Source organism: Heliangelus exortis, chromosome 5, assembly GCF_036169615.1.
Source record: "Heliangelus exortis chromosome 5, bHelExo1.hap1, whole genome shotgun sequence".
Classification (NCBI taxonomy): domain Eukaryota; kingdom Metazoa; phylum Chordata; class Aves; order Apodiformes; family Trochilidae; genus Heliangelus; species Heliangelus exortis.
This window is the reverse complement of record NC_092426.1, coordinates 38,438,118-38,452,719: the sequence shown is the minus strand read 5'-3', so window position 1 is coordinate 38,452,719 and position 14,602 is coordinate 38,438,118. Positions and strand designations below refer to the sequence as shown.

The 14,602-nt window shown below is 41.0% G+C and overlaps 1 protein-coding gene across 6 annotated transcripts in view; it reads right to left on the bottom strand.

Moving 5' to 3' along the window:
- LOC139796560 (transmembrane protein 263-like) overlaps positions 1-14,602 on the bottom strand; it is a 249,812-nt gene that overhangs the window by 178,750 nt on the left and 56,460 nt on the right. The window lies entirely within an intron of this gene.

Here is a 14,602-nt window from a genome sequence, read left to right as displayed (position 1 = left end):
GTGCAAGGCATTGCATTAGACCTAAGTTGCTTCTGCCTCAGTTTCTCTCTCAGCTGGAGGAAGGAAGGGACCTGCAGGCAACAGAAGCATCTCTAGGCTCCCCTGAGAATCTGCTGCTGTCCCAACACTTTCTAGTATGTCTTTTTATTGCCACATGCAGATAATTGTGTTTACACAGTTCTCAGTCCCCCAGACATGAAAACAATTTCAGATGTTCATGCACACAGAATTTGCAAAGCCCTGCACATCTGACTCGAGTAAAGGAGGAACCCCAGACCTCTCAAAGATGGTTTGGTCAAGGCAGAAAATATTTTCTGATCTCTGAATCCGACCTAAAGCTTCCTTCTTGCAGTCTTCTGTATTCAACTGCCATGCATACTTTTTGCCTTACATCAAGGTGATGAACTTTTTTGGGACTTTCAGGGCATGTGATACTGCAACAAGAAGCAACTTTAGAACAGGCACTGGCTTGGCAGCTTTACATTCACATGATTCTGCCACCAGCCACATCTTTCTGCATTATTTATGCCAGAAAAGACAACAGAGAAGACAGAGGTAGTGGGATGGTGAGTGCCAGACATCTGACAGTAATATTTTGTCTAGTATTTTTTAAAAGCCCTGAACTGTAATAATAAATAATTTCTAAATTCAATTTAACTCATTAAGATATTATTTATTTTAGTACTAATGAGCTTAAAACCAGATCTTTACCAGTACAGTCATGAATTTTCCCAATATAGATGAAAATTGTGGAACCCCCTTTTGGTACAATGTATTTTAACATTACAGCTCCAGTTTATTTTAATTTTTAAACTAGAATAACCACATCTAATTTGCTTTTCAATCAAGAAGTGGGCAAATAAGCATGGACATCTTTCTTTGTGAGTTTCTGTAGCTAAACCTACAGCACAGGACCTTACTCTGACAAAAGCAGAACATATGAAAAAAACACAGTATTTCAGGAAAACTAAAGAAAGAAAAACATCCTGGTTTTTTTTTTTACTAAAACAATGTTCAGAATCCCTCTGAATTCTCTGACATTTATTCATGGACGGAGACTTCATTCTTTCCCAGTAATTGCTCTTTGAGATTCAAGAAAAAGTCCATGAAGCCAGAGAAAAAGCAATAGGATACCAGTAAATGAAGCATGAGTCATTATCAGCTGCCATCACTCAATCACATGAATGCAAATGCTGGCACAAACCTAGACATTAAATGCACTGGTGCCACTGACTCATAAGGTGCAGAAGTTAAGCATCAATATAGTCATCATAGGCTCTATACTTCAAGCTTCAAGTGCACTCAGTAATGATGAGATTCTTCATGCTCTAGACAAATTCAGCAGTGGAAGGCCTGAGGCTTCACATCAATTCAGGCAGTGTCAATGGCTTTAAAGAAGGAAAAAAAAAAAAAAAAGCAGACCTACTAAGAGCTTTAAATCCTGTCAGTTAGAACCTCAAAAAGCTTGGAGTTTATTTCACCTTTTACCCATTCAAATCCACTAAGGAAAAGGAATCAAATAAAGCAAAGGGTTGTGTGTTACCAACAGATTCTTCTCTGAAAAAACACACTAAAATTCCCAAGCAAAAAAAGCAAAACAATCACCTTCCCTCATCCCACAATGAAAGATAAGAGAAATCACATCATAAGACATTATCAAGACAAGAAATAAAACTGAGGCTGTATGAAAACACAATATACATACCCTGACTATACATAGGTATATTGCTGCATGTATGTAATGCATGTACATTGATCTCTTTCAAAAACATGCTTTTGCCTGATGCAACTGCTAAAGGGAAATGGTTTGTACTTACGGGAAAGAGGAAACAGGATAAAATTCTGATGCTTTTCAAGTCAGCAGAAGTTTTGAAATCAACTTTAAATGGAACCACTATTTAACTTGAAGAGAAGCTAAAGTGAAGATTTAAACTCATCAGCATAATAAACGTAGGAACTGTTTCTTTGGAAAAGTGTGGTAACAAATTCTGGTTCACTGAAGATTGCTACCATCTCCTCTGTCACAATTAAAGATCAAGTCTGTAATTGAACCATAAATCTCCTTCGTTGTTAGATAGAATGACTGAATAAAACAAACCAGTATTTACAGTACTGTTCATAGCAGCAACAAAACAAAATATTATTTCAAAGTCAAATTGTAATGATTATTCATTAAAATCCACATCAGGAAAAAAAAAAATGGAAAGTATGAAGAACATGAAGAGGAACAGCTCTAAAACTTGGGAGTCCTTGGTTCCTCGTCACAAGTTCTTAAGGACAACATTGGTACAATTAATAATCAATGAATTAATAACCTCTCAGAAAGAGGAATTATCTACACTGAAAGCACCCAAGACATTCTGAAGATTATTTTAATCTGAATTAAAAGCAGCTTTCTAAAAACTCTCTCAAGATTATTTAATTTTCAGTCACTGAGGTAACACTGTGACACAGAACTATGAGAAGACAAAGATGAACTCTGTGACACCATACCCAGTGGTAATGGTCAGGGTAGGGCCTGGGAGAACACCTCTAATAATTCTTAAGAAACAGTGATGCTACAAATTGTTTCATCTCTTTCTACACTTGGAATCAAGTACCTGAGCTTTGGCCTTGCAGTAGTAAGTTCAGGTCACTCTTTGCCATCTGAATTTGTCCAGTAACAACTTGGGGGGGTTCAAAGCAGTGACAGGCACATGGCACTGCATGCTCCAAAGTTGATTTATGCAAATTTATGCAAAGTTTCCTTCCACTTCACACTGACAGCTGTACTGGTTTTGGCTGGGATTTTCTGCATAGTAGCTAATAGGGGCAGTATTTTGGATATGCACTGGAAATGGTGTTGATAATGCAGAGATGCTTTCCTATTGCTGAGCAGTGCTCACACAACCAAGGCCTTTTCTGCTTCTCACCTCACCCCACCAGTGAGCAGGCAGCAGGAGGGGACATAGGAAGGGACACAGCTGGGACAGCTGACCCCAGCTGACCAAAGGGATCTTCCACACCATATGATGTTATGCTCAGCATATACTGGGTGAAGAAGGAGGAATGGGGGGGACATTAGGATTGATGGTGTTTGACTTCCCAAGTAACTGTTACATGTGATAGAGCATGGCTGAACACCTGCTTGCTGGTTGGAAGGAGGGAATTAATTCCTTTTTTTTGTTTTGTTTTGCTTTCCTTGCATGCGTGGCTTTTGTTTTATGTATTAAACTGCTGATCTCAACAATCAATCTTGATCTCAACCTTTTTCTCACTTCTACCTTTCCAGTTCTCTCAGAAGAGGGACAGTGGCCAAGCAGCTCTCTGGGGGTCAGAACTACCAGGTAGGACTAAACCACATCAGAGAGGCACTCACCAGTCATGTCAGTGAGGGAGCAGCAGTGCCAGACAAGAGCCAAAAGACAGACCTTTCCAAGACAAACACAATTCATTAGGCTTTTCTCAAGAACGTGCAAGAGGAGTACAGTGGGACACAGAAGTGCACAGGATGATGGATTCTTTGGAATACCACTCTTTTGAGGATCTGCAAATTTATAGCTGTTTCATGCTACTGACTTCACAGGACCAAGTCACTGCATGAGGCCAAAAAACACCAAATGGAACCAACCACCATAGTATTGTTCATTTTGGTCTTTGCTTGAACCAGGAGTGTGCACAATGTGAAAAAAAACTTTGATGCCACTGATTATTATCAAGTCCTACTGACACAGCTTTGCTGGGCTGTGCAGAACTGCACTCAAGTAGCTCCATTCTTGCTTCCCTGATTAAACACAAAGGGTTGTGCCAATTGCTTCTTCACCCTGAAGCCTCTCATCTGAAGACACAAAAGGACCTCACTGTGCCTGAGAACTGCTGGGAAAGATGGTGAGGAGATGGGGCTGTGGCACTATCAGCATGCTGATGTGTTTCATTTCTGTATCACCACTTCCACAGTGACTGAAATTAAACAGTTTTGTCACGTCTAGTGGGACATAGAACTTGGAGGACTATCTAGTGGCAGCTAGAAGAGCTAAAGAAAGCTACTTGAAGGGTAGATGTAAAATATCTCTGATCAAAGGCTGACTGCTTTACATAGGACACATGAGCAAGTATTTTGGGGAAGCTTAGAATCCTATCAAAGGCAATCTTTATCTAACAAAACAATAACCCTACCTTCATATTTTATACACAAGGCTCCTCCCTCCCCAAAAAATTACTTCTGTGCTTTAGGTTGCAAACTTTCTTACCTTTGACAATCAAGACTCAGATTTTACTTCATCCACATACAGTAAAACAGATTAAAGTTACAATGCCAACAACCTGGTATATGTTAATGGCCCCAAACTTTACTGCAGCACCTTTGATAGGTAAAATATCAATTTCCTCCTGTCACCACAGATGGGCAAAAAGCCCTTCCACAGGTGTTCCCTATTATTTTGGTAAATACTACCTTTGCTCTTCTTATGCTGAGAGGGTCATAGCCTTCCTGTGGAGATGCCTTCATGGACTGTATAAAATTAAAACAGGGGGCATAATGGGGTTTGTTAACGATTAAAGAGGCACACTGATACCTAGTTCAAATTGAACTTAACATTTTGGGTTGCTCATGCCAATTTTGTGAAACATGGGGGGAAAAGGTAATTGTCAATTAATGAGACCATCGGCTTTGGGTTGGTGGAAATCAATAACATGAAACTATATGAAGCTACACAATCTTAATCAGTATGCTATAATGAAAAGGCTTTTAGACAGATGCAGAGAGTAATTGGCTGTTCCCTTGTGGCCCATCCTCTAAGCTATGCAATAGTTCAATTAAAATATAACAACAGTAGCAACAGAGTTGTTTTGCCATTTGTTTGGGGTTTTATATTCAGGAGGTTACACTTGCTAAATCAAAAGTTGCAGACACTGAAAGAGCGTGCACAGAACAGTAAAACATGGATCAAATTCAGGTCAGATGCCCCAGTCGTGCTTCTTAGGCTTCCAGTTCACTACCTTTCTAATTTTATGTCCAGGCTTCACCACAGATTTCCCACCTCTTGGGTTCCACAAGAAGCACAATACTGCTGAAGTAGAAATTCCACTTTGCAACATGTTGTAAAATCCTGTCAGGAAAACTTCACATCTTTCATAGGAGAAATGAGACCAGTTTGAGATTAAATCTGCTTATTGCCACATATTCACATCACATTCACATCATCTTCCAAAACGAAGAAGAAATCCTAAGAGATCTTCAAAAGGATCAGAAAGGTTGGATGAGTACAGCACTAGAGAGCATACGACCAGGAGAACATTTCCAGCCACCTTCCCTGCAATTCTTGATTTATGGCAAAATGAAAGGATTGTATCAAAACAGTCCTGTTAGATTATAAGTACAAGAGAGGTTTGTGAAGGGAAATTAAAGAGCTGCTATAGAGTGTCCCCAAATGTGTTAGAAGAATGGTCCTCATTTCCTCACCTAAACCCTTTTGAGTTTGTTATTGACTGATAAATTCTTAGACTACTTTTGCAGACTAAAAGATTTTATAATACAAGGTAAGTTACAAAATTTATGACATACTTGCACAGCATAGTGACTGCTAAATAACAAAGTATAGGGGGTTTGGTTGCCTTTTAAATGACAAACTACCAAATTGCTCTCTCAAAGACTGGGCAGGATGCCCACATTAGAAGCTGCTCATAAGAGAAATACCTTTTAGATCCTAATCTACCCAAACACGCTCCTCTTTTACTCCTAACAGTTTGGTGGGAACCCATGAGACATTTAAAACAACAACAACAAAAATATTTTTTTGACAAGTTCAAAATTAAGCTAAAGTATTCTTTTTAGCACATGCTGATTTGACAATGTTAGTACCATAACGAGTTGGTCATTTGGACCCAGAAAGGTAGAAGAATGAAGGGCAGAATTGGAAATTAAGCTGTCTTCCCAAACACACACAAACACCCCCCAAACTGTAGCTGTGACCCAGTGAATTATGTCCCTGTTAGAAATTCTAGCTGATGAGCTACCAGAAGAAAGCCTTTGTTTCACTGAGGTTGCTCTTCAGTAATCCTATAAAACATAAATGTATTTTAGATTTCCTTAAGTGTAGTAGGTAGATGAGAAACTAATACTACATAGACAAACAGTTCTTACAAGGCTAAAGGTTTAGTCATTGTGACAGAAGTGACCCAAAAAATATTTAAGCTGCAGAAGACAGCAGATTTCATTCTAATAGAAAGAAAGAAAAAAATTTAGTTGATTTTGGGATCTGGACCCCTCATGTACACTTAGGCAGTGCCTAAGCTTTTTTTCCCCTCTTATAATGAGGAATAACACCAGGTTTTTACTTTCAGGCATCCAGATGCCATGATCTCTGATGCAGCAATGCCAGAGAAAGACCAGGGTTGGCAGAAACAGGCAAATCAAATGATGTGCTTGAACAGCAGTGTGAAACTGTGCTGTGCTTAGTAAGGATTAGAATTCCCAAGATGATTTCAAAATATTATTTAAGCCCTCTGAGAAGAACGGGGATGGAAGAGGTATCAGCATTTCATTAACAATCCACTTACTATCCACCACCAGCTGGAAATACTACAGCACTTGACATCTTGTTAATATCAGAATCACTCGTTTGATTACAAATAGATTTTCACCCTCTAAACTGATGTGAATCCTAAGGTTTGGGGACATCACAGCATGTTGGACAATGTCACAAAGGCCATTACAGTTTTAATACACAAGCTAAGCAGCAGCACTGCTACATTTCAGAGAGATTGGAAAGCTGTGCTTGAATAGCAGTGTGAAACTGTTTAATTAAGGTCATTTTTTAAGAATTATTGAACTTATTAAACATAATGTCAGGCTTGAAATTAAATACCCAAATGTATTAGACAAAAGAGAGAGAGCTACTTCAGTGTCTATATAAACTGAAGTAGGGCACAAAGCAAAGAGGAATCCACACAAACCACATCAGAAATCTGGTCTGGAGATTAAATCTGGTGGAAATAATGATTCAGAGTGCCACAGTTGTTCTTCTAGTGCATGAAGCACATCAGCCATCATTCTATGGGGAAAAAGGAAAACTGGTATTCTAGGGAAACTTGTAAAAAAGGCAACAGCCTTCCAGAAAAGGACATTCCTGTAGTGGCTGTTTCTTTTATCCCTTTACAGACATTCTTTTTGGACTTTACAAAATTAAAAAAGCTGTAGGTATACTGGAACATTTAGCAGCTCTATAGCTGCCATATTTGTTAAAAAGTGTACAAACTCTACAAGCTAGTGTAACATTTACAGGACTTGTTAAAGGTCAGCTGCAAATGGTCATGGAAACTATGAGGCAAGTTGTCTTTTGAAAGTGAAAGGAGGAAAGAATCATTAAAGATAAATGGGGGAAAAATTGTTGTAATTCCAGTAGCAGCAAGTGGTGCAAAGAAATTAAACCATCCTATCCTGGTTCTGCAAACATCAAAGCTTTTATCATGTGGCTGTCAAATACCAATATACTGCATTGCAAAAGATTCTACCACTCTGCAAAATTCAGTGGTAGAATCTTTGCATTTTGTAACAGTATATTCATATAAAGCTCTCTTATAATTAAATTAAAAAAAAGCCCCCACTGGATGTCCATTAATTTTGATATGAAGTCCAGTATATTTGATGTCATTCCCATGTTAATTTCCTAGTATGCCAAAGTTTTCTACTTTTAGTAACAGCACAGCAGACACTGACAGGGAGCAGCCAGTCTCAGAAGATGCATTTGAGACTTAGGAGGTCTTGTAAAATTAATATAAAACATATAATTAACATTGAAGTCTCCTCAGCAACCAACCACAGTCCTGTGAAGTCATCATTTTGTCATCATAGAAAAAAGGTTAAAAACAAACAAACCAACCAAAAACCAAAAAACCCAAAAAACATATTATTTAATCATTTCAGCTTCTTAAACCACTATCAGCATGCCTGTACTTTGTCAGCCTTCCAAGAAAAGCAAGAAAACATTGGCAGATATCACAGGTTTTGTGTAAGAGGTTTATACCTTCCTGTTTTAAAGACTCCTGGATGAGGAAGCTGAGATAATCAAGCAAATCCAAAAGAAGTCACCAACAGAACTCCAAATGGATCACTGATGTCTCACTGCTCAGATACACAAGCCTCTTAAAAGCCCTCAACTCCTGAAGCTTTCTGTCCCATGGTGTCTGAATGACATCCCAGCCGAGTTCCTGAATTTCATAGGTATTACAGACTATAGGTAAGAACATGCTTTTTGTGGGTGACTTGGTTTGCAGTGTACAGATACCCAGGATCAATTTAACTCTCCAATAGACCAAGCTCTAGAATGAGACACAGTATTGGACTTCAAGCTTTTACTAAATTAAACTGGGGAAAACAACACAAAATGCAGTCTACCCCCACCTGAGCAACCAGTTGTCCAAAAAGCCCAAAGAATGTTAATCCAGGAGAAGAATTTTAGAGATTCTTTCTGCTCACTGGGAAATGATTATATTGAATTTCAGAAGGATTCTCTAAAGAGCTCTATATCATCTAACAGTGGCTACCCACCTTTATGTGGGCTTCACCTATGTGGGCTTCTTGCTTGAACAGCAAGATTGCATTGGCAGAAATGGTTTGTGTGACAATTTTCAAAACCTTTGTGTTCTGGAACTGCAGTTCAGCACGTAAGATGCTAAGGGTAGAATGGAAAATTTTGTTATTCTACTGAGGCCAGTATCCACAGGTTTGTCTTTCTCATCACTCCCTCCTCCTTTATTTCTGGATGCTCTCCTATCACTATATCTGACACTTAATTTACTCATTTCCTGAATTACATTTTTGGTCAGTAGCAAAGAACTGCAGACCAGAAGTGCTGTCACCATCTGGCCTGACCCAAAACCTGCCTGTAAAAACCAAAACCTCCTACAGACAGCACAACTCATAATGGATGACCCTACAATAGTGGGCTTATAGAATGACTGTTTAGTGGCCAGAGCATTTGTGACTGAAAAAAACCCTAAGGGTTTACAAACCCTCTCATTATGAAATTTTTCTCTACAGATGCTCTCCTCACATTTAGTTTTTGGGTTTTTGTAAAATTGCTGATTTTCATGGATACAGATTTGATTGTGTTTGCAGATTTTGAAATACACTGACAACATTAATGTTAAATTCTTTAGCACCAGTTCAACTCTCTTACTCTTCTCTTCCTGCATTTCCCACTCTTTCCCCAAAGCCATACAGGAGGAAAAAGTAGTTGTAAAACAGATCTGTCAGCAGTATTTTGAAACAAAAGCTTATTATAACTGCTCCTTCTAAAGGACTGGCCATTACCACTTTCAAGGATATCCACGTGACAAGAAAACTGTACAAAATGAATTCAGCATAAAAGGATAATGATAAGGAATGTATCTGCAAGCAAAAGATTCATAAAATTGTGTTACAGAACAAAACATTAGTCGGATTAGTGGTGGGGGAATGTTTTTCACTGCTTTCCTCCCCCTCTCCCCCCGCCCCTTCTTGAGTTTTTTCAAGTCAAACCACATTTATTCCTTTTACTTGTGATTTCAGCCAGTAGAAGAAATTCATCACTCAAGTTTCATACAATTCAGTAACCTCCCCTCCACCCTACTGTTACACATACATCACACACATGTTAGAGTGCAAGACTGAAAGTAAAAATATTTCTTGAGCTAACTCTGTGGTTGATGGCACTTTGCCCCTGTCAGTGTTGCAAACGGAGTCTCTACCACAGTGTTCTTGTCTGTTCTGAGAGAGAAATTACTCCTGCCCACCAGTCCCAGAATGGATGAGGTACAAAATTAATTCCCACGATGAATAAATAAGAGTTTAAAAAGGTCAAGATGTCTTCAGTGTCTGTTGGGAGAAAACCTCATTTAAGGTCATTCTTGTCAAAATATTGACTAGAGTCAGTTTTACCTACCTCTTCCCTTCCTGCATTTCCTCCCTCCTTTTCCTAAAGTCACTCAGCTTCACATGGATTTGCTGCTCTACTTTTTAACACAGCATTGTTTTCTCTAGAAAAGTAGGATATCTTGCCATGTTATAGTCAAGACAGCTTTATTTTCAAATAGTGTTTACTCCAAGCTTAGCACTAGAAATGGAAAAATACATGAGGTGAGGCTCACTCCTCAGGCCCTGCCTTTAAACAGTGTGGAACTTCTAGTTGTCCAACAAGAGGTTGAGTCCTACTTCTGGAGGGCTGAAAGGAAAAATCTGACCATAATTTTTAGAAACACAAGCTAGATCTACTGTTGAAAGCTGCTTTGCAATTCAAAGACTCTTCCCCTATTTACCAACTGTAAAGGCCTAAATGTAATCTTGATACTCCAAGTAGCAGTAGATTGTTTTCCTGTCTACTCACTACTCACAGATCTGTTTTCCAGTGTGGCAGAGAAATGTAATTTAACTCAAGTGACCATCTGAGAACAAGAACTTGTTTAGGACAAAGTGAAGTCAGGGTATGGTTGGCTTCTCTGAACTAAAAGCTTTCTCAATCTCAAATCAAACCTGTGACTACTAATGGGCTCCAACTAGGTGTTTCAGAGAGGCTGTCAGAATACTTCTTTTCAAACTGTCCTCACAGAACCCTCCTCATCTCCATCTGAGGTCCTAAATTTTTTCTTTTATGCTGCAGAAGGAAGGGAAGTCAGGTGAAAAAAACATTCTGATCTTTGACTCTGAAAAAGCCAGAAGTTACCATAAATTCACAGTCATTTAAAAGAACTGCTGATAGGTCATGGAGACTCCAACAATTTGGAAACACTCTTATTTGTTCCATACTTTAAGTGTATTTATAGATGTCTCTTTCTGGCTGCAATTCATGACAGCAGCAGGAAAATGTGTGTGTCTCCTCCCAGCAGCTCACTTGCTGCTGCTGTTTTCCCTCTACTCTAGTCACAGTCCATGATTCACAAGCATAAAATTCATTCCCCTGGAAAAAAAAATAAAAATCATGCCAAGCAAAAGGACTAAAATCTCAACTTGGAAATGAGCAGGTACATTTCAAGATTTTTCCCCAGCACCTGTCTCAAAGGAAAAGAAAGCAGATAGCAGTGTTCAAGAAGAACAAGACAGTTCTACACAAGACCCGCTTACCCCTTTTCCCCAAATTACCTTTGAAAAGGTTCTCACAGAGTCACTGATCAATCAAGGAACTACTGACAGGAAGCTGAAGAGGAGCCAGCAGTGTGCCCAGGTGGCCAAGAAGGCCAATGGCATCCTGGGCTGGCTCAGGAACAGCGTGGCCAGCAGGTCCAGGGAAGGGATTCTGCCCCTGTGCTCAGCCCTGGGGAGGCCACAGCTTGAGTCCTGTGTCCAGTTCTGGGCCCCTCAGCTCAGGAAGGAGATTGAGGTGCTGGAGCAGGTCCAGAGAAGAGCAAGGAGGCTGGGAAGGGATCCAGCACAAGTCCTGTGAGGAAGGGCTGAGGGAGCTGGGGGTGTTGAGGCTGGAGAAGAGGAGGCTCAGGGGAGACCTCATCACTCTCTCCAACTCCCTGAAAGGAGGTTGGAGCCAGGGGGGGGTTGGGCTCTTTTCCCAGGCAACTCTCAGCAAGACAAGAGGGCACAAGAGGTCTCAAGTTGTGCCAGGGGAGGTTTAGGTTGGACATTAGAAAGAATTTCTTTCTGGAGAGGGTGATCAGCCATTGGAATGGGCTGCCCAGGGAAGGGGTGGATTCTCCGTCCCTGGAGATATTTCAAAAGAGCCTGGATGTGGCACTCAGTGCCATGGGCTGGGAACTGCAGCGGGAGTGGATCAAGGGTTGGACTTGATGATCTCTGAGGTCCCTTCCAACCCAGCCCATTCTATGATTCCAGGACACTCTGCTTCAGGAATAAACCAGCAGGCAAACTACAACAAAAGCATTCCAATTGCAGAGCTAACAAAATGAGTACAGCCCTACCACAGCAGCTCTGCATTGGAGCAACCCCTGCACACCCCACTGAGGGGGTGAGGAGCACCCACTTTCCCCACGCACCTCTCCTGATGGAGAGGAGTGAACTTCTGATGGTTCTTCCCTCCAGAAGGAACTAGTGGGGACCTTCTGAGGCCATCCAACTCCAGGCTATGCCACATGATGTAGATGTGAATTTCCAAACAGTATTTTTAGAAACATTGCACATCTATCTGGAAACAGGTCAGAGGGCACACCTGGCTTTAAGCAGAATTTAAAGTGCCCACTGAATCTGCAGAAGGTTTCTTGTTATGCTGCGAAGCACATTTCAGGTCTGAAAATAAAGCCAAGAGTTATCAAGACTTCAGCAATGGCTACTGTGTGTGCTGGTTTTTGGTCCTTTGGATATTTAGTACCCATAAACCCAGCTCCTTGTCTGGGTAACACTTCCTTTAAAGACATCCACCTGCTGACTTGGAAATGTGGAATGGTTAAGACACCAAGGTCCCTGACAATTGAGAGGAGGTTAAAAACTTCACTGTAAAGAGAATGAAGAAGGGAACCAAAGACAAAAGCAGCTTTTCTGATTTTCCAAGTTTGATTTGGTTGCTTTAAAAAAACCAAAAAATAAAAAAATCGATTAATTATAAAATAAGCCCAGACACACTCTTGATGCCCTGGAATTTAACCTCCTGGAATATAAGCTTGTATAAGCCAATATAAGCTTGTATAAACTTAATAAGCTCAGTAAGGCTGCTCTGTTGCTCTCATGGTGCCTGTCACCATTGGGCCAATGGCAGGAAGCCTGGGCCAAGCTGCCCAAAGCCCTGGCCATGGCAGGAGAATGGGAAATCCCTGCAGCTGGTGAGTGCTGTTGCTCTAGAGGACAGGAGCACAGCAGCACAAAGCTGCTGGTGACCAGAGAAGAGCAGCAGCTCACATCACAGTGACCACTGCAGAGCAGCTGGCTTCACCAGTGCAACTCTTAATTTGACGTTTGCCATTCCCAAATTTTATCAGGAGCATTGCAGTGCCACAAAAGAGCAGAAGAAAATCTTTAAATATAAATACAAGTGAACACAGGAATGAACTCATGAGTTGCTAAGGCCTGCTGAATGGAAAACTTGGTACGGTCTATCCCAGCCAAGCCCCTGAGGGAAGGCTGCTCAGGCCCCTCCCTGCTAAGCACTTGGCAGTCAGCTTCTCAATTTAGTTTTAAGTGTTTGTTTTTAATCGCACATGTCAGCATGCCGGGTGGTTAACTTACAATGTGTCACACAAAACAAGAACAAGCCTCCCAGTTAATCAAATACCAACAAAACGTCTCATGTCATATTAATGATACTTGGATCAGAGCCAAGAAGGAAAAGTTTGAAAGCCAAGATCCCTCTGCTTTCCTCACTCTCTTAATTATTGTGTTACACTGAAGTTGCTAGAAACACAGGCATCAAAAGATGACTTTCTGTACATTACCACAGAGGTTTTTAATGACACCTCAAGCTGTGCCTTTCTTCCTAAAATTAAAGAGCAAGGCAGGAGAGTCCCACAGAACACACCAGACCCAACACCTCTCATAGAATCATAGAATTGGCTGGGTTGGAAGGGACCTCAGAGATCATCAAGTCCAACCCTTGATCCACTCCCGCTGCAGTTCCCAGCCCATGGCACTGAGTGCCACATCCAGGCTCTTTTGAAATATCTCCAGGGATGGAGAATCCACCACTTCCCTGGGCAGCCCATTCCAATGTCTGATCACCCTCTCCCTAAAGAAATTCTTTCTAATGTCCAACCTAAACCTCCCCTGGCACAACTTGAGACCTCTTGTGCCCTCTTGTCTTGCTGAGAGTTGCCTGGGAAAAGAGCCCAACCCCCCCCTGGCTCCAACCTCCTTTCAGGGAGTTGGAGAGAGTGATGAGGTCTCCCCTGAGCCTCCTCTTCTCCAGCCTCAACACCCCCAGCTCCCTCAGCCCTTCCTCACAGGACTTGTGCTGGATCCCTTCCCAGCCTCCTTGCTCTTCTCTGGACCTGCTCCAGCACCTCAATCTCCTTCCTGAGCTGAGGGGCCCAGAACTGGACACAGGACTCAAGCTGTGGCCTCCCCAGGGCTGAGCACAGTGGTCCTTAGGTTCCACACAAATTCACATGCTACAGCTCTACTTGGCAGCACAACCCTTCAGTCTGTGGTTCATAGAGATGATGTTGATGTTCCCTCACTCTGGTTATGTCTCCACTTTCTCTTTGGGTGCTCTGCTGCTTTTGTGTTAGGAACCAAACACTCAGAGCATGCAGTGAGGAAAAACTGGTAACATGCAGCCAGGGCTGATGTAGGGACATCTCTTTCAGTGCCTGTGTGGCCATACATTAAGCTCAAACAAATGACCAAACTGCACTTTATTACTATCATGTTCAGCTAATCACAATCTTTAAGTGTCTGCAGATCTCAGAGGAAACAGATTTCCTTGCATTATGTAGAGCAGAATTTTAGACAGTATTCAGACTTGCTAAATGTGTTTTTCTCTTTTTCAGCACAAAGGTACATGATCCACAAACTGGAAGCACTTAACCCATTTGCCTGGTTAAATAAATCAAATATTTTTGGCAAAAAATAGCCCTCAAGATGTTAGGAACAAAACACTGCAATAACAGTAACAATAACATTCACAAGCTATAAAAACACTAAACCAAACTTGTAGCCTCAATTTGCATTTCCCAGAGTGAGTCCTAACTT